This window comes from Triturus cristatus, chromosome 6, assembly GCF_964204655.1.
Source record: "Triturus cristatus chromosome 6, aTriCri1.1, whole genome shotgun sequence".
Taxonomy (NCBI): domain Eukaryota; kingdom Metazoa; phylum Chordata; class Amphibia; order Caudata; family Salamandridae; genus Triturus; species Triturus cristatus.
The window spans coordinates 1,613,662,583-1,613,688,900 of NC_140589.1; the positions used below are offsets into that span (position 1 = coordinate 1,613,662,583).

General features: G+C 45.8%; 1 protein-coding gene across 3 annotated transcripts in view; it reads right to left on the reverse strand.

Moving 5' to 3' along the window:
• TTC7A (tetratricopeptide repeat domain 7A) overlaps positions 1 to 26,318 on the reverse strand; it is a 1,536,967-nt gene that overhangs the window by 847,073 nt on the left and 663,576 nt on the right. The gene's annotated exons all lie outside the window — the stretch shown is intronic.

The window sequence follows — 26,318 nt, forward strand, 5'->3', positions numbered from 1 at the left end:
TTAATTGCCGACCCAGTACTTCTTCCAATTACCCCAGATTTGTTAACAAGCACTTCAGGGGACAATCATGATTTGGTTCTGCAGGGACATTTAAGGTTGATGGCGTGGCTGATTTTGGGAGAGTCTGGCAGGTGTCAAGGCTATCGCTGGAGGCTTCAAAACTCATTAAGAAGTCATGGGCTCCAGGAACATCAAAGGTGTACAGGGTGGCCTGGGGAAGATGGGTTCGTTGGTGTACTTCGAGGAGTTTGGATCCCGTATCAGCATCTCTGGTAGAAGTGGAGAATTATTTGACAGAAGTTTTCCTTGAAAGAAAATCCTTTAGTACAGTTAATATTGGCAGGTCGGCGATTTCAGCAGGACATGAATTGATAGATAGCTTACCTGTGGGTCAACATGATTTGGTGAAAAGGTTATTGAGAAGCGTGAGAATTAAGGCCTCTATGGAACCAAAGTATTTGTCCGTGTGGGATGTGGAACTTGTACTTAGAGAGTTGGCCAATTCGACTGAAAATGAATTCTTGGATCTAAGGAAACTTTCTTTAAGTTGGTTACATTGCTGTGTCTAGTATCTTTTAGGAGGGTTTCAGGCGTTGGAGCACTTGATATTTTGGGACGTAGGTTTGTACTGGAAGAGGTTTGCTTCTATATCACGATGAGAACTAAAACTATGTCTAGAAGAATATTTTATCCAATTCTAGACAAATGTAGGAAACTATGTGTAGTGAGATGCTTGTGTGAGTATCAAAGAAGAACTGAGAGTCTGAGATGCACTACAAATTCTAAATTGATAATTTCTTTCAGGAACCCACATAAGGCTGTGTCCACTCCTACTTTGACTCGTTGCGTCAAGGAATTCATGGGAAGAGCAGGAGTAGATCTGTCTAAGCTTGGGGCTCATTCTACTAGAGGGGCTATGGCATCAAAATCGTTTTTATTAGGAGGTGGGCTAACTGGGATTTTAGCGGCAGCTGATTGGTTATCGTATTCAGTATTCCAAAAATTATATTTTAAGCCTGTGGTTTGTCAGGTGAGGAATATTATGGCAAGGCTTTCAACATGAATAATATTGGCCTCTGTGCCTTGCCATTAAATTCAGATTTTCCACAGCTAGAATGGGTAGAAAATCATAATGTTTTTAAAGACACGGAGGCTAATATTATCCCTCCCTTTGGATTCCCACCCTATAATATTTTTTTATGGTTTCTTTCCAGAAGGAGACTACAAGAAATGAAATGGAGTAATAGATGAAGAAGTGAACTGTCGAGGATGTTCGCAGCAAAAGAAGGAAGATGGCTGCCACACAGCGGACTGAATTGACATTAGAATCTTAGTAGATTCCTATTCTAAGTTCTGTGCATTGCTTTGTAGCAGTGGTTGCAGTAGGGACTAAAAAGTAGGGGAACTGTGGGTGGAGACTCAGAGGGCGGAATAACCAGAGGATGGAATCAGTGGGCGGAGTCAGAGGTGTGACCAGAATACGCAAAACATTCCAATTGTTAGTATTTGTTTAGCATTTCACTGCTCAGTTACAGCTTAAGGGATACACATGCTACATAATCTGACAATTTTAACTAATAAACTGTTTGTAGCTCAAACGGATCAAACGTTACTAAAAAATTTGACTTATGTTGCTGTGAAGTGGAGGACTCTTTGCAAAGGTTGACTGATCACTTTCCTCACTGCTGCATTTGTATGTTACACTGGTACTAATGAGGCAAAATCTTTCCAGAAACTGTTAGCATGTGTAAAATGTAAAAATAATAAAAGTATCAGAAAATATACTGCATTACGCTGCAGTCTTTCTTTGCTGCATAATTCAGTCAACACTGCAGCATAATTTTGTCCTCTTTTGTTGCATTATTCCAGTGGCCCCAAAGCAGGCAGCACATGTTAAAAGTGCTTGCGCATGAAGCAGAGAGACTGTGAAGTTTGTGAACTTAGATTGGTGTGCCTGCAAATCCAGCATTGCCGATCCCTGGTGAGTTGCAGTTACTACTGCTGAAACTAGGCCAATGGCGGTACCAATGAGTGAGGTGGACTGGCCTCAAGGGCAGGGCCGGCTTTAGCACTGGTGCAACAATGTTTTTTGGTGCCCTCCAAAGACCACCTCGGCCAGGGATTCCGTCACTACCACCCCTTTAACAGTGCTCCCCAATTCTCCATAACCACACTCTCACTCAGATGAATTTAATTTGACTTACAGCCCCACTCATACCAGTGTAGGGTGTAAAAGCACTTTACGTTACACCAGTCGCGTCTGCTCCTGGGAAGCAGTAATGAGGCAGGGAGGGGGGAGAAAACAAATAATAAAACATCACTTACCCGCCGGCCAGCCGGCTGGCTGGCCGCCGCCTCTGTTACCTCCTCTCTGTCCTCTTTCTGGCATCTGTTCAAACAGGAAGCAGGATAGGCTCCCCTAAGCCAATCACAACGCTGAAGTGCAGCATTGTGATTGGTTTGAGCGCCATGGTTCGGCGCTGAGTTTGGAGAATGGGAGCCTGGGCATGTAATGCAGCCTGGGTGGAGAACATGCAAAGTGCGCATGAATGTTTGCCCGCTACCAGAGGGCTGGCCAAACATTCATACGCACTTAGGAGGGTGCCACCACTCCCCCCCCTGCGCAGCCTAGCCCCGCCCCACAAACCTGGCCCAACACAGGAAAATAAAATGATAACAATATTGCGTTATTTTATTTTTCCTTTTTGCTGTGCTGAAAGACAGTGGGGGCGACGCTCCTCCGCCTTAGCAGAGGAGCCGCCACACAATACATTGAGACAATCAATTATACATGTGTAAATCACTGTTAGTAAAGGTTACATAAGACTAAGGGCTACAAGGTGTAGGAGTCACATGACAACTAGTACGAGAAAGCAAAAGACACACAATTGATGGACAGAATGCAGAACAAATCAAAACATTCACCCCCAGTCAAGAGATCTGGTTTAAATCCATCATTCTTTTGCTCACCATGCCACCAGTTTAGACCTGGCAATATGCAAATCAGTCCTGACCCTGTGCCTCATGGGAACATTCCAGCCCAAACTGCCAAGCCAGGTCCTCTCTGGACCGGAAACAAGCATCCTAGGACTGGTTTCAGAGTTTCACCCCTCATCAGCCAGGATAGCTTGAATCCAGTGGCACAGTGCGCCCTGGAACGAAGTCTGGGCATACCCGGCGCATTTAGGGTGAGAAAGCAAAAGACACACAATTGAGACCCGTACTGGGGTGAATGTATGACATTGTCCTGCATTCTGTCCATCAATTGTTGTTTTTTCATTACAACTAGTGGGTAGTATAGTTTAATAGTGATTGATCTGGAGAAACACAAACTCAGAATTTAAAACGTAATACCATGGTTGGGGGTTATCTTTAAATAATCAGAATTGATTTCTATCCAAATTAACACTTTTTGCAACATTAGGATAATCTAAGACGGGGGGGGGGGGGGGAACCACAACGCTCTAATTTATACCTTGCAGTTTGCACACAGCTCTTGGATGACAGTTAATAGCTCACTGTGCTATGTTAGGATTTTGACTTATAAACTGCAAGAAACAAAAGGATTTCTCTGATAAAAGCAGTAACCCCCAGACCTATTTTCAATATGTGCACTTTGTGATTGGCATGGTACATGTTCTTTGCAGCAGGCACATTAACCCTCTGTGCTACCTTTCTATGAGCCAAAACTTCCACTAGACAAAACTTCAAACCCTCTCTAGGAAGAACATTAATCACTGGAGCTATCTTGACATTTTTATTGTTGCTGACGCACCCACCGAAAGTCAGCGCCCAGTATGGTCACACCGGTCGCACTGCCCTAGACCCGGCCCTTCTCAAGGGTCCTGTGACCTCAGTGACGGAGTCACTGCCACTCTAGGGTGTGCTGGTTCATATGCCTTCCCGCAAGACTGGAGGTGAACTTCAGTATGGATTTGTGGTGGACAGGCCTTCAAGGTTAACCCACACTTGTCCCCACTAGGGTCCACCTCCAGGTGCTAATATACCAGGGCTTCTAAGGTGTTGTGGGGCCTTCTAAGGTCTAGCATGGGAATGTGCTCCCTCAGGAGACTGGTGTGGAGGACTGGTCATGAACGCTGAACCCAGTTCCCCAGTTCCACATTTGGCAGCTCTGACCACAGTGCCACATCCTCTCCCCCACTGAACACCATACTGTCCCACTAAGAGAAACTTGCACTGTCTTCAACTACAACCCAATAGTGCCCTACTATAAACATTTGGATGAGACTCAATTCAAATTACGCACAAGTAACAACATGCCTGAAAAAGCAAACACCCAAAGGGAATTAAGTAAAGCAAGTGAAATGTAAGCAGGAGCAACATGGTTACCTTAACGCTTTTACACTATTAAGAAATCAGTGAGGACTTTTGCCTGAAAAGTTAAGGAAATAATTACAGGGCCTTGAAGGGACCCATTTCAATGTCCATTGCTTATATTCTTATAAAACGTAAGTACTATGGTTGAAAAACACCACATTCATGAACACAGAGCCGCCGTACACATTTTGTTTTCGGATCCACCCATCAATTAGGCGATTCACTGGAAAACTCTGTGAAGTGACACTAATGGATTTGGGAGTAAATAAAACAAATCTGGCCATTTTGCGACTACTCTTTCTTGCGTTATTTAGTTATTTATTCATTTTTCATATTTTGAACCTTTATTCCCTAGGCTGCTCTTTAGAATAGAAAAATGTCAAAAAAGACATTTCCAGCAAAAGTGTTTTTCATGTTTTGGATCCATTTCACAAGGGAACAAATAAAAGAAAGGAGCAAAGAGAGAGTGAGAACCATTTCTTGAAGTCACGGTTTTCAGAAAGTGAGGAGGAGCGAGACAGAAAGAGAGGACAAAAGAGGAATAAAGAGAAGAGAGGGCAGCTGAAGGGGCAGCTCAGCAGAAGTGGACACTGTCCTTGTCTTCTCTGGGCAAGAAGGAAAAGACAGAGTGATTTTCCTTCTCTGCCCATCCGCCTGTTACCTAACAGCCACATACGCCGAGCCATATCTGTAGGCCTTGGCTATTCATGCTGTCCTGGAAAGCATGTTGAATATAAAAAAAGTAGGGTAACAGTATCTTTTAATTTAAAGAAGGCCATGCCGTGCCCTGCCGATCCCGCCCACTTTGACCACTTTTGTAGTAGCTGCTGTGAGTTACAATTAAAGAAAATTATCAGTTTCTGTGTCTTTAATAAAATCATGATTTTCTACACATTTTAGCTGTGAAAAATCTGAATTTTTGCCTTTCCCACATAATCCATCTGCTGCATAATCTGCAATGTTTAACAAAAATTGTGCTTCTAGCTTAAAATGCAAAAACAACAATTGATGGACAGAATGCAGAACAATGTCATACATTCACCCCAGTACAGAGATCTGGGCCTAAATCCATCGTTTTTTTGCTCACCATGCCATTCCAGTTTGAACCCAGCCATATGCAAATCAGTCTTGACCCTGTGCCCCATGGGAACAGTCCAGCCCGAACTGCCAAGCCAGGTCCTCCCTGGACTGGAAACAAGCATCCTAGGACCGGTTTCGGGCTTTCAGCCCTCATCAGCCAGGATAGCTTGATTCCAGTGGCATGGAGAGCAAGGGACTCACGTCTGAGCATACCCTTCCCACTCGGGGTGACAAATGCAAAAACAACAATTGATGGACAGAATGCAGAACAATGTCATACATTCACCCCAGTACAGAGATCTGGGCCTAAATCCATCGTTTTTTTGCTCACCATGCCATTCCAGTTTGAACCCAGCCATATGCAAATCAGTCTTGACCCTGTGCCCCATGGGAACAGTCCAGCCCGAACTGCCAAGCCAGGTCCTCCCTGGACTGGAAACAAGCATCCTAGGATCGGTTTCGGGCTTTCAGCCCTCATCAGCCAGGATAGCTTGATTCCAGTGGCATCGAGAGCAAGGGACTCACGTCTGAGCATACCCTTCCCACTCGGGGTGACAAATGCAAAAACAACAATTGATGGACAGAATGCAGAACAATGTCATACATTCACCCCAGTACAGAGATCTGGGCCTAAATCCATCGTTTTTTTGCTCACCATGCCATTCCAGTTTGAACCCAGCCATATGCAAATCAGTCTTGACCCTGTGCCCCATGGGAACAGTCCAGCCCGAACTGCCAAGCCAGGTCCTCCCTGGACTGGAAACAAGCATCCTAGGACCGGTTTCGGGCTTTCAGCCCTCATCAGCCAGGATAGCTTGATTCCAGTGGCATGGAGAGCAAGGGACTCACGTCTGAGCATACCCTTCCCACTCGGGGTGACAAATGCAAAAACAACAATTGATGGACAGAATGCAGAACAATGTCATACATTCACCCCAGTACAGAGATCTGGGCCTAAATCCAACGTTTTTTTGATCACCATGCCATTCCAGTTTGAACCCAGCCATATGCAAATCAGTCTTGACCCTGTGCCCCATGGGAACAGTCCAGCCCGAACTGCCAAGCCAGGTCCTCCCTGGACTGGAAACAAGCATCCTAGGACCGGTTTCGGGCTTTCAGCCCTCATCAGCCAGGATAGCTTGATTCCAGTGGCATGGAGAGCAAGGGACTCACGTCTGAGCATACCCTTCCCACTCGGGGTGACAAATGCAAAAACAACAATTGATGGACAGAATGCAGAACAATGTCATACATTCACCCCAGTACAGAGATCTGGGCCTAAATCCATCGTTTTTTTGCTCACCATGCCATTCCAGTTTGAACCCAGCCATATGCAAATCAGTCTTGACCCTGTGCCCCATGGGAACAGTCCAGCCCGAACTGCCAAGCCAGGTCCTCCCTGGACTGGAAACAAGCATCCTAGGACCGGTTTCGGGCTTTCAGCCCTCATCAGCCAGGATAGCTTGATTCCAGTGGCATGGAGAGCAAGGGATTCACGTCTGAGCATACCCTTCCCACTCGGGTGACAAATGCAAAAACAACAATTGATGGACAGAATGCAGAACAATGTCATACATTCACCCCAGTACAGAGATCTGGGCCTAAATCCATCGTTTTTTTGCTCACCATGCCATTCCAGTTTGAACCCAGCCATATGCAAATCAGTCTTGACCCTGTGCCCCATGGGAACAGTCCAGCCCGAACTGCCAAGCCAGGTCCTCCCTGGACTGGAAACAAGCATCCTAGGACCGGTTTCGGGCTTTCAGCCCTCATCAGCCAGGATAGCTTGATTCCAGTGGCATGGAGAGCAAGGGACTCACGTCTGAGCATATCCTTCCCATTCGGGGTGACAAATGCAAAAACAACAATTGATGGACAGAATGCAGAACAATGTCATACATTCACCCCAGTACAGAGATCTGGGCCTAAATCCATCGTTTTTTTGCTCACCATGCCATTCCAGTTTGAACCCAGCCATATGCAAATCAGTCTTGACCCTGTGCCCCATGGGAACAGTCCAGCCCGAACTGCCAAGCCAGGTCCTCCCTGGACTGGAAACAAGCATCCTAGGACCGGTTTCGGGCTTTCAGCCCTCATCAGCCAGGATAGCTTGATTCCAGTGGCATGGAGAGTAAGGGACTCACGTCTGAGCATACCCTTCCCACTCGGGGTGACAAATGCAAAAACAACAATTGATGGACAGAATGCAGAACAATGTCATACATTCACCCCAGTACAGAGATCTGGGCCTAAATCCATCATTTTTTTGCTCACCATGCCATTCCAGTTTGAACCCAGCCATATGCAAATCAGTCTTGACCCTGTGCCCCATGGGAACAGTCCAGCCCTAACTGCCAAGCCAGGTCCTCCCTGGACTGGAAACAAGCATCCTAGGACCGGTTTCGGGCTTTCAGCCCTCATCAGCCAGGATAGCTTGATTCCAGTGGCATGGAGAGCAAGGGACTCACGTCTGAGCATACCCTTCCCACTCGGGGTGACAAATGCAAAAACAACAATTGATGGACAGAATGCAGAACAATGTCATACATTCACCCCAGTACAGAGATCTGGGCCTAAATCCATCGTTTTTTTGCTCACCATGCCATTTCAGTTTGAACCCAGCCATATGCAAATCAGTCTTGACCCTGTGCCCCATGGGAACAGTCCAGCCCGAACTGCCAAGCCAGGTCCTCCCTGGACTGGAAACAAGCATCCTAGGACCGGTTTCGGGCTTTCAGCCCTCATCAGCCAGGATTGCTTGATTCCAGTGGCATGGAGAGCAAGGGACTCACGTCTGAGCATACCCTTCCCACTCGGGGTGACAAATGCAAAAACAACAATTGATGGACAGAATGCAGAACAATGTCATACATTCACCCCAGTACAGAGATCTGGGCCTAAATCCATCGTTTTTTTGCTCACCATGCCATTCCAGTTTGAACCCAGCCATATGCAAATCAGTCTTGACCCTGTGCCCCATGGGAACAGTCCAGCCCGAACTGCCAAGCCAGGTCCTCCCTGGACTGGAAACAAGCATCCTAGGACCGGTTTCGGGCTTTCAGCCCTCATCAGCCAGGATAGCTTGATTCCAGTGGCATGGAGAGCAAGGGACTCACGTCTGAGCATACCCTTCCCACTCAGGGTGACAAATGCAAAAACAACAATTGATGGACAGAATGCAGAACAATGTCATACATTCACCCCAGTACAGAGATCTGGGCCTAAATCCATCGTTTTTTTGCTCACCATGCCATTCCAGTTTGAACCCAGCCATATGCAAATCAGTCTTGACCCTGTGCCCCATGGGAACAGTCCAGCCCGAACTGCCAAGCCAGGTCCTCCCTGGACTGGAAACAAGCATCCTAGGACCGGTTTCGGGCTTTCAGCCCTCATCAGCCAGGATAGCTTGATTCCAGTGGCATGGAGAGCAAGGGACTCACGTCTGAGCATACCCTTCCCACTCGGGGTGACAAATGCAAAAACAACAATTGATGGACAGAATGCAGAACAATGTCATACATTCACCCCAGTACAGAGATCTGGGCCTAAATCCATCGTTTTTTTGCTCACCATGCCATTTCAGTTTGAACCCAGCCATATGCAAATCAGTCTTGACCCTGTGCCCCATGGGAACAGTCCAGCCCGAACTGCCAGGCCAGGTCCTCCCTTGTTTGTTGTAATGCTTTTCGCCCTAAGTGGGATGGGTATTCCCAGACGTGGGACCCGTGCTCACTACGCCACTGGAGTCAAGCTATCCTGGCTGATGACGGCTGATATCCAGAAACCGGTCCTAGGATGCTTGATTCCGGTCCAGGGAAGACATGGCTTGGCAGTTCGGGCTGGACTGTTCCCATGAGGCACAGGGTCAAGACTGATTTGCATATGGCCATGTCTAAACTGGGGTGGTGTAGTGGGCAAAAAAACGATGGATTTAACCCAGATCTCTTGACTGGGGGAGAATGTCTGCATTGTCAGCATTCCGTCCATCAATTGTTTGTTGTCTAGCTTAAAATGATCAAATGTTACTAAAAACTCAGCAATGTATTTTGAGGCACATTAGAAGGCCCTTGGCAACGGTTGGCTGGTCACTTTTCATTCGCTTACTGTTGTGTTTGTGTGTTTAATTGGTACTAACGAGATGAAACTTTTGCTCAGACAGTTAACGTGTGTCAAAAAGACAAAAACAAAATAATGCAGTAATACAATCACAAAATGAGTCGTATTATGCAAACTAATGTTCCTATTCTGCAACATAATTTAGTCAACCTCGACGCATAATTTAGTACCCGCTCCACATACATTCATCCAGTGGTCGAGATTAAAGCAGACGCTAGATACTGGACTCCTTCCAATTAACTATCTAGTAATACACAAATTGCGACATCATTTTGTACACAGTGTTCAAATGGCAGCACGGCTATTATCACAGGTGCTCAGGCAGTGCAAGTAGCCTGACGGGAAATACATCGAAAATTATTTTTATTTTCACGCCAAATATGCACTTTCTGCTTTTAAAATGTAGTTTTCAGTTCAGAATGCCCGAGTTCTCGCAGGTCACCGTGAAAGGTCTATCGACCTGTTTACCTTCACGTCTGCCTCCAATGCCAGCAAGGCAGGTAGGTGGGATCCCTCCGCCAGTGGGATCTTTAGGTCTCGCCTGGCGTAGCTGCGCGCATGCGCTGTCTCGCTGGCGAGATTTAGTGTTAACAGGTATTTTCTGCAAGGGGCATTAAGCCCCGCCCCTCTTTTCCATTGGCTGGCGTCACCGTTTATGCTAAACGATGGCCAGCCATTGGAAAAGAGGTGTCGGTGACGTATTTGCTTGGCTTTTCGAGCCGTCCCAGTTGGACGGACTCGCTTGCTAGGCATTGGTCGCAAAAGGTTTCTTATCTTTATGGGGCCAAACCCATGGCCTCATAAAGACAAGAAACCTTTTGGCAGAAGCCGAGCAAATACGTCATCAAAGTCTGCTCGCTTCCAGCCCCATCTGAAATGAAGCAAACGCGTTCTCGTTCTCCTTTGACAGTAATCTGAGACTTTCCCGTTACATGAGGCTCTTAAAAAAAGGTTGTAATTCCACCACTTTTGTCCAGGGGCGTACTATTTTACAGTGTGCACACTGGTGCGTGTAAGGGCTCTGTAAGCGCGAAGTACTTCCTCATCACAGTACTTTGTGAGAGACCGACCTCGTGAAATATATGCCTGCAGCCGTCTGACTTGGATTCCTGTTTCTTTTTGCCACCTCTCACCCCCTGCTCGTACTTCAACTTGGTACGTTCTGGGCTTCCTCTACAATGCCTTATGCTAATCGAGTGACATTAGCACTAAATACACCGTGAGTGGCTGCTGATTGAATTACACCCCGGCAGGAAGGATTGGGGAAGTGTGCGCGCGGGGAGCTCTGAGGAGAGAGCACGAGTGCAAGGCAGGCACACCTCTCAGCAGCATGCTCTAGAAGCTTTTTCTTAAATATACATATATGTACATATTATTTATTTATTTTTGTATTGCTGCACCCCTCCCCCGGCCCTGACTGTGAAGAGCATGCTGCTGCAGCATTGATTGATTTGCACAAAGCTCGCCTCCCCGTGTCACATTTTGAACCGCAAGCTGTGTTTGTAGAAGGCTGAAGAGTCTCCCCGGGGAAGGGCCAAGGAAGCCGGTGGCCGCGCGCGCCGTGAGCAGCTTGTGTTTGTGCATGCCACCTTCGCGACATCTGTCCTAAATGGAATTACAGCGGGCGACCAGCATGCCGGGGCCCATGTCCCCAGCGTACACCGCCCAGGTACCCTACAACTACAACCAGCTCGAGGGGCGCTTCAAGCAGCTGCAAGGTGAGTTGCACGCCCGCCGCTTTGTTGTCGGCGTTGCTATGGCACAGGGAGAGGGCGCCTGGGCTGCCTTATTTCTTTGCAAGTACATTCTATAGATTGGAATTAATTAAGTGGTGATTTTATGACCGCAGTTCTGTTGCAGGCATGTACAATATTGTGGATAATTGCGTTGTGTGTGAGCGCGTTTGTAGATAGATAATGCGCATATACTTGCGTTGTGTGTGCAAATATATAATGATGTACTTGGAGTATAAATAGGTTATGGAATGCATACAGAGCGAGCGCATACCACTGTCTGCCCATGTGATGCCCCACTGCCCAGAGCAGGACCACCATAGCCTAAGGCAGTGGTTCCCAAACCTTTGACTCCTGAGGACCCCCATTGAGTCACCACTGGAAGCCGGGGACCCCCAAGCAATTTGTAGGATTTAAATTTCAAACATTAAAACAGTAATTCGAAAAAGATAAACAAACGTGCGCACACAAAACAAATACTCAAATTATTAAGGATTTTAGGGGCATATTTACAAGTCCCTATCGCCATGGGAAAGTCACTTTTTGCGATGTTCCTGTGGCAATAGGGGCTTTGCTTTATTTACAAGGCACAGTTAAGCCACTTATTGTGGCTTAACGCTGCCTTGGAAATAAGGACCCCTTTCACGCAATGCTTGGCGTGAAAAAGGTGGGCAGTGGGAGTTGCAGTGGGCGTTTCACTCCAACATCCATTGATTTTGACGCTGCCCTCAATTTATAAGGTCAGCTTAAATAGGAGACAGCACCAGAATTAAGACCATGAAAAACCTGGTCTTAACTTGGCGAAATGAGGAGAAATGCCTTATTTCTCCTCGTTTTTGCTTTTTCCAATGGAAAAAGCAAAACACCTTTGATTGTTTATGTTCAGGATGGTGACCCTTCCTGCACATAAACAATCTTTAATAAAAATGACGTTTTGTAACTTCCATGTGTGCTGCATTAGGCAGCACACATAGAAGTGACAAAAAGGCATTACAAAATTGTGCATGTGCAGGAAGTGGGAACATAGCAGCATCAGGATAATGATAGACTGGGAATAAACATATGTTGCTAACTTTTACCATGCAGTTTGCAAGCAGCTCTTTGACAGTTTATAGGACACTGTGCTAGATTACGATTGTCCCTTATGAATTGCGCAGTGACAAAAGAATCTCTGTGACAAAATCAGAAGCCCACTGACCTATGCACATAAAATACTGTTTTTTAAAATGCATTGTACACGTTCTTTGCAGTAGGCATATTAACCCTCTGTGTCACATTAGATAAGTCAAAGCTGCCACTAAACAAAACTCTCATCTCTCTCCAGTAGGTACATTAATCACTGGCATTTTCTTGACACTTTTATAGTTGCTCGAAAACTGCAAATCTTACAAGGAACTTTGCAGTGCTTTTAAAACTGCTGCATGCGGACCCCCTGGGAATGTGCCACGGACCCTTGGGGGTCCTCGGACCCCAGTTTGGGAAACACTGGCCTTAGGCGTGCACAACAATGGCCTTGGTCTGTCAGATGGGTGCGGTTGAGGGGGTTGTCTTTTATTCACAATCCAGTGTTTGGTTGTGTTTGATTTTACAGTGGTGAAGATTTTGTGATGGGCTACATTAGCGCCATTGGGCGTGCCCCTTCATCAGATGTGTGCCTGTCTGTGAAGTGTGACAGGGCAGTGTTTTTTGGGGGCATTTTAGCGCAAACTGTCCACAAAAAACAAATACAATGTTTGTTGTCTATGCCAGCAAGGCGAAGTGGATGCGTTTTATAGAAATTTAAACACATTTCAAGATCCCGAAAAGTATGGTTTACCAGGTCATCTACAACGTGCATCTTCTGTGGCAATTTCCATACAGCTGTGTCTGCCCCATCTTCACATGACAGTGCATTTGCACAACCGAGCGGGAAGGGCCTTGTGCAATGATGGTGAAAGGACCAGTTACTCATCTGTAATTTATTTTTTTAAATCTACTCTGGGAATCCAATTAGACCTAGAGGCCAGAGACTATAGGGTTATAGTAGAAGTTATGTTTTCAGAGAAAAAGTGGCAAACGCATGGAACTGTGTCTTAGTGGAAGTGGTGGAATACAATGACAACAATGTAAATTACACTGTGACCAGCACGGTCTCCTAACCCTTTTTGTTTATTTTTATAGCACAGGTGCCAAATACATTTGAAATGCAATAGGCCTCACCTTTGAGAGAGTTGGAGCTGTTTGCATTGTAAATGACAATGCCTTTTATTTGTCTGTTTTAAAAACTACAGGTAAATAAAAGGCATTGTCATTTACAATGCCAATAGCTCAAACTCTCGTAAATGCGAGACCTATTGCATTGCAAATGCTTGTTTTTCTTGCTAAAGAGGCCAGCGGTTGTCTATCGGCGTTGGGGATCTTAGAGTGGGGCTCCGGTTACCTTTTGGATCCCCAGGCCTTTGAAACAGAGACACGCTTGATACTGTTCGACAAGTAAGCTTTCCCCTCACAGGCCCGGCCGTCGCGCTCCCTCATTCATATGATTTTTCATCTCGCTAAACGCTTCCGTTCCAGTGAACTCTACCTGGCCCCGCCTTCCGCCGCAGAGCAGCAGGGAGCGGCCAACCCGAGGCTATTAGTGAGACGATGCACTGCAGAGAAAACGACAGGCCCCTCCCGGGAATGCTGCAGGACGGGAAACAGAATACTGTGCAGATGGGATTAACGAGCAAGGGAATTCCCTGTGCCCCAAATAAGGCTGCAACTATTTCCAGTTCATATCTACGGTTGCAAGATCATCACACACCTCAGCAACGTTCAAATGAAACGGGCAGGCTGCATACAATATTGTTAATGGTCTTATGCTTCTTTACATATAGTTTTTAGTACTGCGCGAAACTCTTATTTCTCCTCATTGGTCAGACACTAAAATCTAAAATGATTATCTGACCAACAACGTCCTCGCAGTACAATACCTTCAGCACACACATTTTACGTTAAACGTTCAGTCTGCCTTCTATGCTATGGTCCGCTATTGTCCCTTTGTACAAAATTTCCCTTCACACTTTCGCTGGCACCTTAAAACAAGCATTGGTAAATGCAATATGTTTAACCTACGTGATTAACAATAAGCAGTTTTTTTTGTACCAGCAACATACCTATGCGTTTAGACTGCGGCACTCCCTTGGCAAATCGCATGCCTGCTCACCCTCTTAAGTTAATAAAGCAGCACTACAGGGAACAATATCACATGTGAACTGGGAGGCTGCCAATATGGAGATGCTGGAAAGAGCAAGGTAAAACAGCTTCCCAGATTCAGAGCAATGACATTTACTCTCTGAACAGGATTGTTTCCTTTCTGTCCCTCTTAAGCTATTCTCCACTGATCAGCACCTCTTCCATTGTCAAAAGCACGTGGTTTTCCGATTTCGGAGAATATGAACATGTCATGGCTGGTATTTACCCACTGTGTTACCTTTGCCACCTACTGTAACTGCACAGTGAGAAATGGGCAAAATATTAACAGTGCAAGCTTTGCTGGCGTATCTACTGCTAGCACTGCCGACAATGCGCAGGGTGCAAAATATTAACCGTGCATGCTTTGGGCAAGGGATCGATGGTGACATCCAGGCCAGCTGCCAAGCTATGAAGAACTCCCTGCAAGTATGCTGTAAGTGCCAGACATGACCAAGCCATATGTAAAAAGTCAACTGATAAAGTACCACATCTCACACATTCAATTCAGTCCCTCCCCCGAATTTAGCTGTCTGTTGTGGAGTATATTAGTAATAATGCAAATATTTAGGTGCAGTAACTTTACACTGGAGCTTTTCATAGGGAGATGTGCGGCCCTGCTGCCTTTGGAAAGTGAGGTGGATAGATTGGTGTTACACTTGCGAGGGCAGCGGAGGGCAGGCACTGTGTAACCAAGCAGTCCTTCGGAGGGAAGACTGCGCAGTGTAGGCGAAACCTAAAAAAGGAAGAGCAATAGTGAGACACGCTTTCTGCAAAGCGGATCTTGGTGAGGCCCAAGGAGTGCACTACCAAGGTGAACACCAAGCCTGCACTGAGGCCAGCCAGCAGATTCTCATAGTGGACATGTCTGAAGGGAGACAGGAGAGACGGGCGCTCAGGAGCCGGGATGGGGGACTTCAACACAGACATTCCCTGTGTCCAGATTTTTGGAAAGAGGGGAGTTTAAGATTGTATGAGCAGCTCAGAAGGGGGTGAATATTTAAACAAAATCAAAACCATGAGGAGTTGACGTAGGCCGGTAGTTGACATGAGAAATCTGCAGGGGACCAGTTTGTTGGTGGACAGTGAAACCGGGTATGTGTGGTGAAGCTCAGACAATACGATCTTGCGGTCAAGTGTAGGAGGATTTTACTGGCACTGTGGAGAGGGAAGTTGTAGTGTAAGCATTTAAGGAACACTGTGACCTGAGACTGTACCCCAGTGCAGATCACACAGAGTGCGCACGTTGCATCAGTCGGCTGAATGACATAACCTTTAGCACCCTACCCTCCATGGAGACAGAAGAAGGAAAATGTGAGTTTGTCGGGCCACTTCAAACACAGAAACTACATTAGCATCCAGGCATGTTAAAACAGCCTGAATATCAATAACCAGACGTAGCCAAACATAAACAACGCAGCGAGGGTGTGTAAATCAAAAGACAGTTTTACTTTTATCGATATGTGGAAGGTGCTGGGCTTGGTGTGGGTGCTGCGTTAGATATTTTTTCAGTAACAATGCCCACCAGAAATACACTCATCTATGAGGGAAATTGACTAACGAGAAACGTTGACGTGTGCACCATCATCATCGGTGTTTAGAGCCTCCCCTTTCCACTCTATGGTACAGTTTCTCAATTATTATGGTTGCCGCTTTTGCATACCGTGTAGAAACAGTGCTAGTCAACTGTAAACCAAGGTATGCCCCTATCTGTACACCATAAAACTAGAGAGCAGACTTTTACAGTAACCCACACATGAAGCACAAACGCATCAATATGCCGTACTGGCCAGGGTTTCTATCTGGAAATGAAAACGATATTCAAACTATACTCGAGGTATCTGAAATGTGTGCGTGTTTGCATTGTGGAGGAAGCCTGGAGCAGGTAATGAAAATAGAGAGTAGGGGCAGGACAGAGGATGTGGCGTAATGGCCAGAACTGCAACCTTGGACCTGTGGAGCTGGGTTCGAGTCTCTGCATCGGCTCACAAGCATGCTTGAAATGTGTGCTAACACAAAAAGTTAAAATAAAAGACATAGGAGAAAGCAGAAAAAAGCTGTCAGAAAGCACGCTTTAAATGCGTGCAGTTGCAAGACAAAGCAAATAAACAACGTGCATCCTTAAGAAAATAAAAGAAGCTCCCATCAACGCAGATGGATGTGAATGAGTACTTGGGCCACGGGAGACTGATAAGAGGAAAACACCTAGAACAACAGGAAATAGAGCGCCTACAACCAATAGAAACGAGGAAATGTAAAGTTACAAGCAACGCACCAATAAGAAAAGGCAGGATGTAAGCTCCTTTGAAGATATATGAAATACAATAGATTTCACCAGCACGGCGCTAGCCCTTTGAAGGTAAAACCTAGCAGTGAGTCAATCACTGATTGATCCACACACTGCCATTTCAGAAAACATTTTCTAAATGCTTAGATCACGATGTGTTGAACCACATGCAGAAATTAATGTCCTTTAAAATTAAAAATAACTAGTGCTATGATAATATTAACTGATTAATATGAACTTGTTTTACCTTTGCTTTTCACTTTATGCATCATTACCTGCAAGGGGCACTGAGGTGTGAAAGGTGAGCGTTTATCACACTGAGCCATTTTGCTCCCTGAACATCTATTAAATATAAAAGTAGATTGCAGGTAATCTTATCAGCATTTGTATTGCACACATCTGACACTAATGAAATATCTAGTAATACACCAAATTATGACACTTTTGTGCATGGAGCTCAAATGACAGCACGGCTATTAACACCAGTGCTCAGGTAGTGCACGTGACGGTCTGATAGGAAATACACCAAAAACTATTTTTATTTATATTCACCAACTATGCACCACCTGCTTTTAAAATGTCGTTTTCCCGCCCGTTTTTCTGTAATTTTTCTTGATGGCTTGTCATCTGTTTACAGTGACATGAAAGTTACTTATATGGCGTGCCGTGTTCAATGTATGTGAGTGGTTATGTGTAATATAGTCTATTGTGTTACTGTGTGAGGACACAGTGATTAATGTTTATGGTTCTTTATCATCATGTTGTATTGCAATGTTCAACCCAAAGTGTTCAGTTGGATGCTAGTCTGTCTTGTTATTGCGGTGCTTATATTTTTATTTCCATGGGAGTGATTTAATTAATTATAGCAACATTGAATATAACTAGGCAATATGTTAGCAGCCCTATCACAAGATGAAGAAGCAGACAGGCAATCTCTGTCTTTGCTTTATAGCATGTTTTAAGCTCTGCAACTCAGGCACTTTCACTGTAGTTTCAACTGCATGGTCTGACAGTTTGCTGAGGTACTCATAGAGGATTCTACTAGTGCCTCCATCACAGGTGGCATCACCAGGTACTGGGGCTCAGACTAAGTTGAATTCATACCCAGAAATGGGTGTACATTCACTCGCAGGGATCCTCTAGCACCAATGTTGTGACTGGAATTTGATGCATAAGAGCTCAGTCTTGGCCCCTGATGCATAAGAGCTCAGTCTTGGCCCCTGAGGTATAAGTTAATCCATTCACGTCTACCGAGATGTAAAAGGCCAAAGAATCTGAAAATAGCATAGATGTCAAATTCCTTGTCCGGTTCAGCCAGATATAAGAATCATAGCTAACTGAGAATTACTCAAGTTGCCTACAATCCTGTCAGTTGCGCCCAGATCTAAGCTGCTGCAAATTTTGAGAGTTTCTCAGGTCTGTAATGCAACTAAAGGGTGCACCTAATATGAACATGCGGAAGTGGCTGGGAATTATGCCGACCATAAGAGACTTTCTCAGGTACAATGAGATCTGAAAAGTGTTGGTGCCTCATAATTATAATTACTGAGGCCTGTATTTCTAATGGCATGCACTATATTTCACATCAAGGTATACCCAGATGTAGAATGCCAAGGAGAATGAGAACTAAACAAGCCTCAAATGGAAATTAAACATTGCCCAAAATATAACCTATTACTTTCAGGTCAACCTACATGTAACATATGGAAGAGGCTAAGAATTGCTCTGTACTCTAATACCTGTGCCAGATCCACCAGTCACTTTTGTGAAGTGGGCTTTCTCAGCAGAGAAAGTCCAACAGGTGTTGCTGTCATAGTCTTGGACATCCAGCCAGGATGTTGTGGGAAGACTGGAGAAGAATAGGGTGGCAGACCACAAAAATCCCTTGGCAAAGAGGGTGGTCTTGATTAGAAAGGCGCCCCCCTGAAAAGACTAACTGAACAGGTCTGGGAGTAAGGGGAAATAAACAATTAAATAATGAAAAACCTCCCACTCGACCTATATTTCTTTACTACTAGCTACCATTTAGCAATAAAGTGGGTCATCTGTTGTCACACAACATGTCTCCAGTCATTACTTATATTTTAAATTTCGTTTATTTTTCTTTTCTGATTTAATTTAAAAAATAGTGAAACTATTTCTTCATTGCAGTACACAGTTTAAGACAATGTTTCTCTTTTAGCAAAACAATGTATGTACATGATTGATTCAATTCTATCATTTGACAAACATCATCAGTGCATTAAATATAGATCCAATGAGCAAATAACTTCTCATTTTCAAGAACTAAAATCCACTCTTATCAAGAAATAAACAAAAAAACAACACGCGCATACTCACACTTCATTCATGTGCTCACCAATCGTATTACTGACACATACTATACACACCCTAGTACAACACTGCATGCACAGATGGAATTAAAAGGGGTGAAACATCAACCCTCAGTGGCTGTGCTGATCACTGGGATGTCACACTCTCCAGTCGACGTACGTTTCAATGGAAATAACTGATAAACTCAATACTGATCTTGCAGGTCTGCGGTACAGCACTCCAGCCAGAGTGCAAGAACGTCTGGGCAGTCCCTCATGTAAGACCGGAAATCCACCTCTAGGAGGACCGGATACAGCCTAAGTGAAAGCATCATATGACTCTCGAGACCTACACCATACCAGAGGCACAGGCAACATGTGATTATGAGTGTTGCCCTGACGTCCTTACACTTCGTCTGGAGTGCTGTACCGCAGACCTGCAAGATCAGTATTAATCCCCATCCATCCGCTCGCATAAACTTATGCACCATTGGTCCTGATGAAGATGGAGTTCATCAGTTATTTCCATTGAAACGTACGTCGACCGGAGAGTATGACATCCCAGTGATCAGCACAGCCACTGAGGGTTGATGTTTCACCCCTTTTGATTCCATCTGTGCATGCAGTGTTGTACTGGGGTGTGTATGAGTGTGTATAGTATGTGTCAGTGATACGATTGACGAGCACATGAATGAATTGTGAGTATGGGGGTGTTGTTTTTTGTTTATTTCTTGATAAGAGTGGATTTTAGTTCTTGAAAATGATATGTTATTTGCTCATTTGATCTATATTTAATGCACTGATGATGTTTGTCAAATGATAGAATTAAATCAATCATGTACATTAATTGTTTTGCTAAAAGAGAAACATTGTCTTAACCCCTTGCCTGCTCATGACGGAACCACTCCGTCATGAGCCACGGGTGCCGTGTGCTCATGACGGAGTGGTTCCGTCATGCTGCGGCCGTTGCGGCCGCTCCGCCCACGCGGCGCTGATTTCCCGCCTGTGCGGGCGAACAATGCAAGTGGGCAGAGTCGTGATGGAACCACTCCGTCATGAGCACAGCACGCCCGTGGCTCATGACGGAGTGGTTCTGTCACGAGCATGGCGGCGCCGCGCTCACCCCGAACCCCCCCAGCACCGCGGCAAAATTCGTGCTGCGGCGAAGGGGTTAAACTGTGTGCTGCAATGAAGAAATGGTTTCACTTTTTTTAAATTAAATAAAAAAATAAAAATAAATGAAATGTAAAATATAAGTCATGAATGGAGACATGTTGTGTGACAACAGATGACCCACTTTATTGCTAAATAGTAGCTAGTAGTAAAGAAATATAGGTCGAGTGGAAGGTTTTTCATTATTTAAACAGGGTGGTTTTACAATGGTAGCTCATTAGTAGGTAAATTAAACAAAGGAAATACATTAAATTTGTAAGTTGCAACAGCTATTTCTGATTACAAGAATGTTGTGGTGATCACTAAAGGGGAGAATAGTGTTTAACTGATGAATTAAATTAAAAAGTTTTAATCTAGTACTATTGGAGTGGACATGCTGGAATTCATCCAGAGAGGGCACCAAGGTTCTAGGTGTGGGGAATAAAGGAGACTTGCGTCCCCAGAAGCCAGTAAGGGATATTGCAACTAGTGTTTTAGGCGAGGATTTATCTTTAGTTGACCTTGCATTTCAGACTACTGGGCGAACATTTTGTTTTGCTAATAAATCTGAAGCCATTTGACAAAAATATACAGTTTCACAACAAACAGAACCAAACCTTTTTATAAGTAGTCAATACGCTCATGAGTAAGGGTACTGTGCTACAGAGCGTTGAGGAGGAAGGGTCTGAGACAAGGACAAATAAAAACAAGCGGTTGCGATGCTCCGGGCAGCTTCGACAGTGAAATCGCGCACAGCGCGCTTAGTGTAAACAAAGCAAGTCATCATGCCTCAAGCAGAACAAACTCAAAGAATATAGTGCTTACTGTGTAAGAACAGAAGTAAAGGGGCCAGTAGCCATGGGAGGATACAAATGACGACATGGCCATACTAAGAAGGGAATAACAAGCATATTAAGGAATCAGAGGCCAGCATTTAAGAAGGACAAAGACACATGCCAATGAAAAATATGGGCATGGCTTCTCCTCCGTACTCTACCTACAACAGATCACCAGAGCAGCACTTGCACGCTGGCTCAGGCTCGACATAAAAATGGGTCCCAAAACGCCTTTTCCCCACGTAATGTCTATGGGGATTTTTCATTATTTGAACACGACTACAGCCTGAACAGCTGAACGGAATTACACAAAATTTGGCAGCAAGGTAGATGTTGGTCTAGAAATAGTGCTTTTTGTGAATTAGTGTAGATCAGTTCAGTACTTTCATTGATATTTAAGTTAAAAAATACAGATATCTGTTAGCCCAACAGCCTACTGAAACCCTACAGAAATTTGATTGGCTGCCAACACTTCAACCAGGAAGTGTTGGCAGCCATCTTGGGACTCAGCTGAACTGAGTCATACAAGAAATGTATTAAAAAAAGGCGGCAGGGTAGAAACCCCCTGATCTCCCAGGTCTCTTGGGGGGGGGGGAACTGTCTGGATCCGAGCAAAATGCTTTTTTAAAAACGAACCGTGCTTCGTTCATTATCGGCCCTCTGGTGGGCCAGGCATTGTTTTAATAATGGAGGGGGGGCGCACAGGCCCTTCCTTCTGGGACTCATTATGCCCTGGGGACCACCACCTCCCGGGGCTTTTTGCACAACAAATGCTGGGGTGGCCACTATGGCCACATTTGCTGCCGCAAGGACCTCCACATCGGCCCCCCTCCCTATGAATTCTTGCGGGAAAAAAAAGCCCAGGTGCCAGGGGCTGAGGTCCCTGTGGCCTAAGTCAGCCCAGGGAGGGGGGACACGTGTCCCATAACCCAATGAAAAAAGGCGTGGCTCTGGGGGACGGGGTCTCCTGGGCGGAAAACAACCAGGGAAGGAGGGCTACGCAACCCCCCACTGGTAAAAAAAAGAAAACGCCAGCAAGTTGCCAGAGGCCATCTCCCCTTTACTAACACTCTGCAAACGCACCTCCTGGTGCGTTGCTAGTTGGGGAATGGATTCCACTTTACACCCAAGGGCCTCAGGACTAAAGTGGATTTCTTCCCCCAACCAGTAGTGTGCCAGGAAATGAAATTAAATTAAATTGTTTTTTATAAAGCGCATGGCTACTCGGAAGCGTCCCAGAGCTGAGCGGATGAAACCAGAGGGAGGATCCAGAATTATGGGAAGAGCCAGGTTTTCAAGATGGAGTGGGAAGGTTCCCTACGGAGGGGAAGTGGGAGAGCGTTCCAAAGCTTGGTGGCATTGTGTGAAAAAAGCCTGCCCCCGCTGCTAGCTCTCTTGATTCTGGGCACTTCTAACAGATTGAGCAAGTTAGAACAGAGGTTTCTGTAGGCTTTATATGGGCGAATCAAATCTTTGATGATGGGAGGTCCATTACCTCCCAGAGACTTGTGGACTACTCACAGGGCCTTAAAGTGAATTCTCTCCTGCACTGGAAGCCAGTGCAGGGAGCGCAGAGCGGGCTTCGCCGAGCAACAATGGCTGGTGCCAGTGAGCAATCGTGCCGCCGCGTTCTGAACAATCTGGAGCCTAGCAACCACCGCGGTGGGGGCTCCCAGATAGAGGGCGTTGCCGTAGTCTATCCTAGATAGAATCAGAGCCTGTGTCAGTATCTTTTTAGCTGGAGGGGGGAGTAGGGACAGGACTTTGCGAAGCATTTTAAGCAGGCTGTAGCATGACGCTACCGTCCTCCTAGCTTGAGTGTTAAAGGAGAGGTCTTGGTCGAGCCATATGCCTAAGCTTTTTATTTCTGGCTTTGAGACCGGGGCTGGGCCCATGCATACTGGCCAGAGGTCCTTGAGGCTAGAACTTAGGTGGTTGCCGAGCAACATCAGCTCGGTTTTGTCACCATTGAGCTTAAGATGGGAGATGCTCATCCATTTAGCCAGTTCCTCCAGACACGAAAGGAGGTCAGTGGATGACTGACCAGCTTGATTTAGTGCTACGATTAGCTGCGTGTCGTCGACATACGATACTAGATGGATTCCAAAAGGGGCAACAACGTCCGCCAGTGGAGCCATATACACATTAAAAAGAGTCGGGCTCAGGGAAGAACCCTGAGGGACTCCACACTGCAAGGGCAGGGGATCTGAGGTGATGTCATCTTCAGACACCTGAAAGCACCTACCTTCCAAGAAAGATTGAAGCCAGGAGAGAGCTTGGCCCGACACTCCTTTGTCCCTGAGACGGTGGGCTAGAATTTGATGGTTCACCGTGTCGAAGGCCGCGCTCAGGTCAAGGATCTTTCTTGATTCCTCCACCACTGCTAACAACGCGGTTTTGGTCCCTTGGCGCGGATGGCAACCTGTTTGAGATGGATGGAGTAGGTCGTGAGACTCAAGAAAGGTAGAGAGTATGTGATTCATATGCTTTTCTGCCATCTTGCTTACTCCAGGAAGGAGCGAGATAGGCCGGTAATTGCCTAGGACATTAGGGTCCAAATGAGGTTTCTTTATGAGGGCTTTGACCATGGCTCTCTTCCACTCGGGGAGATCAAGCCCGAGGCGAAGGAGGCATTAATTATCCTCAGGATAGGGGGAGCAACTATTGAGGCAGCCATTTTCAACACGTTAAGAGGTAAGGGGTCGAGGGGCGATCCACTTTTCACCGAGGCAAAAATAGGCAGGAAGGAATCCAGGGTCAGAGGGGTGATAGTCTCCAAGAGGGGGGCATTCTCGGCTCGACTGGAGGCTATACTGTTAGTGATGAAGGCATTGTCTTTCAAGGGGAGGAGCTTGAGAATATTTTGCACTTTAGAGAAGAAAAATAGTGCAAGGTCATTACACCGGCGACCGGAGGGGTCAGGAATCGTCGGTGGGTGAGGGACTTTGAGTAGTTTTTTTGCAATCCGGAAAGTTTCCCTGGGGGAGTTAACAGCCAGGGCAATCTTTTCCTGAAAGTATAGAGCTTGGGCTTTTTTAAATCTCCCCTTTGTAAGTTCGTAAAATTTCTCTATATTCTAGCTTCTTGGTGTGGGAGAAGTCTTTTCTCCATAGCCTCTCTGACTTTTTGCAATGCTGTTTCAAAAGGCTTAATTCAGGGGTAAACCATGCTGATTTATTAGATCCAGCTTTTTTCGATATACATTTTTTTGGGAGTACTAAATTAAGTGTACCCTCGATCCAGAAGGTAAAGCTTTTATACGCGGTCGCAGGGTTGGGTTCCGGGGCAGGTGGGGACTGTCCAAGTGCATAGGACCAATCTTCTAGTGGGAGTCTGGCCCAGGGGCGGCTATGAGTTTGAGTCAACTGAGTGTTTGATCCTGTAATAGCGAGGGACCAGGAAAAGGGGACTAGGAAATGGTCCGACCAGGGGAGGGGGATCGGGGGTTTACCTTCTAGATCTACCAGACTGGAAAAAATAGGGTCGAGGAGATGCCCTTTGATATGGGTGGGTTGGAAGATCTTCAGCTGAAGATGATAGGAGGCAAGGTCTTGAACAAGCTCACTGGTGATCGCGATGGAAGGGTCATCAAAGTGTAGATTAAAATCTCCCCGGAGTGTAAAATTCGCCTTAGTATTTTCAAGACCCATGGTTGCTTTTAACAAGGAATTACAGAATTGGCCTGGTGCACCAGGGGGGCGATATGTGAGAAGACCTGAGAGTGTAAGTGAGGGGGTAAATTCAATGGAGAACAGAGCATTCTCACAGTCTGCTAGGAGGCACGTTTGCAGAGTGGTGGGGAAAGGGGAGTGGCCTCTGACAACCTCTTTGCAATCCAGCTGTATGGGACTTACTGGAGGTAACAGGAGAGGTAGTTGGCCCCCAAGGATCCTCAAGAACCAAGGGGACTTCATCCTCAAACTAGTAGTGCACCAGGAGGCGTATTTGCAAAGTGGTGGAGAAAGGGGGTGTGGCCACCGAAACCTCTCAGCAATCCCACAGTGTTGGACTTACTGGAGATAACAGGGGTGTAGTTGGCCACCTAGGACGTCTTCGGAGGCCACGCCCCCTTTCTCCACCACTCTGCAAACGCGGCTCCCGGATCACTACAGTGAATTGCGGGCTGCGAGTTATCGTTAGTTCACAAACTATAACGGACGAATTTCACTGGTTTTGTACAAGTGAAACCTGACCCTGACTATATTGTCCCTGTAACCTTAGTTTTTTTCAGTGTGTATTTATATTATATATATATTTATATATATATTTTTATATGAAATATATATAAAAATATATACTTTATTTATTTATTTTTTTTACTACTGGGGGTCACGGATGTAGGTTTCATAGGAGGAGCTTTTTTTTCATTTGTCAATAACCTATCGCCATTTGATGAATCTTCGTGAAATTTTCCAAACTAGTTTGACACTCACTTCAGCTGCTGTCTTTAAAGTTTTTGGGTGATCCTTCAAGTGGGGGCCGAGAAAAAGGTGGGGTCCCAAAACCCTTTTTCCCAATGTAAATTTCTATTGGAAACTTAAGACACAGCAACAGCCCGAACTGCTGAATGGAATTACACCAAATTTGAAAGAAAGGTATTTCTTGGTCCAGAAAGCACTCTTTTGTTAAATGGTGTAAATCCATTCAGTAGTTGCTGAGAAATGTAAAGAATTTACAGATTTGCAACTGAGGCTGCGACCCCTCCTGATCTCGTGCCTGAGATCGTATTGGCTGCCTACACTTCAAACCAAGAAATGTTGGCGGCCATCTTGAGTCACAAGAAAAAAAGTAAATAGAAAAAGAAAAGGGGGCAGGGTATAAACACCCTGCCCCCAAGGCCTCTGTAACCCTCACCAGGCCCAAAAAGGTTTTTTTAAAACATTTTTGGCGGGAGTCGTGGATCCAGCGCGGCTCCCAGTGAAAATATTTGTACAAAAATGAAGTGCGGTCTCCCACACTTTTTTGTGCCCGGTGGGCCCGGGGACAGTTTATATAGTAATGTGGTGGGTGCCTCTACAGCACCCCCTGCGCCCTGGGACCGCCACCTTCCCACGGCAAACATTGAACGAGATTTGGGTGTGCCCGCATGGCCCCCTACAGGCCCAGGGACAGCCACCTCCCCGGAGCTATTTATTAAAGAAGTGCGGGGGCCCTATGGTCTCCCCTACAGACCTAGGGACTGCCACCTCCATGGGGCTATTGTAATGAAGAGCCTCGAGGACCCCCCCTGTTCTGGGGACTACCGCCTCCC